The sequence below is a fragment of the Borostomias antarcticus genome (genome assembly GCF_949987555.1).
Source record: "Borostomias antarcticus genome assembly, chromosome: 3".
NCBI classification, from domain to species: domain Eukaryota; kingdom Metazoa; phylum Chordata; class Actinopteri; order Stomiiformes; family Stomiidae; genus Borostomias; species Borostomias antarcticus.
The window spans coordinates 9,347,681-9,350,265 of record NC_140236.1 but is presented as its reverse complement, the minus strand read 5'-3'; positions in this window follow the sequence as shown (position 1 = coordinate 9,350,265).

Below are 2,585 nucleotides of genomic sequence, written 5' to 3'. Positions count from 1 at the left end.
ACCTGTAGCTGTTCATGACCCTGCAGCTGACCCAGTCCCCGACCCTGTCCCTTTATGTGTATCCGTCCCCACCCAACCATGATGTCCTCTCTGTAGTTGGCCCCGCCTTCAACCCAGTAGCTGTGTCCGTGACCTGGTCCTTCCGAGATCCTGTCTCTCTCCCGGCTCAGCAACTGGTTCCTGAGTCAGTACTCCAGCCAGCCGGACTTCCTGGCGTCTCTGTGTGTGTTCTTGTTGATTCAGTTAACCCTTCACTCCCTGCCCTTGTGTGTCTGTGTGTTTGTGTGTGATTGTCAGCACCTGAGTTTCACTATGATTTTTCCCCACCTGGCCCTCCTTTTTTCAGGCAAGGCAAGGCAAGTTTATTTGTATAGCACATTTCAGCAACAAGGCCATTCAAAGTGCTTTACATGAGACATTAAAAGCATCAAGACAAAGTGCAACACATAAAAGGTCATATAAAACAAAATGCAAAAAAGGACATTTAATACAAAATGCAGGAAAAAAAAATACAGAAATAAAAGTTACAGTACAGTGTATGAATAAATAATTATTTGATTTAATAAAAAGCAGCGGCAAAAAGAAAAGTCTTGATTTAAAAGAACTGAGAGTTGCAGCAGACCTGTAGTTTTCTGGAAGTATACTGTATATATTGTATGGACAAAAGTATTGGGACACCTACACATTACACCTACAGGAGCTTTTATGACACCCCATTATAAATTCATAGGCATTAATATGGAGTTGTTCCCCCCTCTACTGCTATAACAGCTTCCCTCTTCTGGGGAGGCTTTTTACAAGATTTTAGAGTGTGGGAGTTTGGAGCGGAGGGCCTTACACCAGCATGGGCAAAGCACAGCGTCGGATGGGGTGATGTAAAGCACGCCGCCACTGGACTCTGGAGCAGTGGAAACGTGTTCTGTGAAGTGGCGAATCACGCTTCTCTATCTGGCAGACTGATGGACGAGTCCGGGTCACCGATAGAAATTTAGGGTGAGATTCCTTACACAAACATAAAAAAACATGAATATTTTGAACAGTTTACAGGGCCCCACGTCTAAAAAAAAAAAAAAAGAGACAAGCTTGTGTGGGCTACATATTTAATTTGGTAGGGAGGGGGGCCCCTCTACACGTTCAGGCCCAGGGGCCCATTTTTTCATGATCTGTCTATGATGCCAGGATAACGTTCTCTGCCTGACTGCATTGTGCCAACTGCATTGTGCCAACTGTAATGTTTGGTGGAGGAGGGATAATGGTCTGGGGTTGCTTTTCTGGGATTGGCCTAGGCCTCTTAGTTCCAGTGAAGGGAAATGTTAATGCTTCAGCTTACCAAGACATTTTGAACAATTCTATGTTCTTTGTGGGAGCAGTTTGGGGAAGGCCCTTTTCTGTTCCAGCACAACTGTGGCACAAAGCAAGGTCCATAAAGGCATGGTTGAGTGAGGTTGGGAAGGAAGAACTTGACTGGCCCTGCACAGAGCCCTGACCTCAACCCCATCGAACACCTTTGGGATGAACTAGAACGGAGATTGCGAGCTAGGCCCTCTCGTCCAACATCAGTGTCTGACCTCACAAATGCTCTTCAGGATGAATGAGCAAACATTCCCACAGACACACTCCAATAGCTTGCAGAAAGCCTTCCCAGAAGAGTGGGAGCTGTTATAGCTGCAAAGGAGGGAACAACTCCATACTGCCCCAGTTCCTTTGTCCTCTGTCGGTTCAATGTTTGTCTTGTGTGTGTTAGGTGTGCAGTTCCCTGTTAGATTTCTGTTTTTGGATTAAATTCACTGAACATTGCTCGTCTGCCTCCTGCCTCCTGCGTTTGGACGTCAACAGATTTGTCCAATCAGAGGCGATATGGCTTATCCCTCTCTCTACTCCCACGGACGACACAGGGCCAGCGGCTTCACACGCTCCGCTGTTGCAGCCAGATATTTATGGAGGTGTGGAATGAGAGATTCCATTCTTATCCCAATGTACCATATGCATGACGTAACACACACACACACACACACACACACACACACACACACACACACACACACACACACACACACACACACACACACACCATACAGCTCAGCACGGCTGTCTGTATGAACCCTGCCAATTGAGGGTGGGGAGCAGAGAGAATGTGATCACACCACCCTTCTACTGTGCTGTTGGCAGCCGACCCAGAGCAGAGCACCATCCAAATAACACCTTGGTGTTACTACAGGGAGTGGATTTGCAGATATATTTAGGTCTTTGCTCCGGGGCTTCAGGATGGACGCTCTACACTCGGATAATAATTCTGTTTGATTTCCTTCCTTCATATGTTTTCATTAGTTTATTAGACTTGGGAAAAGCTGGCAGAACCAAAAAGAGGTTCACCCGTCACGGAACCCCAGTGGACCAGTGAGGGGTGCAGTGTTTTTTTAGGACTGCATAATGTATGCTCCATTCCTAGCTGTGGCTGTCTCATGCTGGATCAACAAAGGGAGGAGGTTGGCCCAGTTGTGCTCCTGCAGTCGGTCTGACTTTCTCCTAGTGGAGCGAGGGGTGGGATTCTGCGCCAGAGCGTGTCAGAGTTGGAGATGGATGAA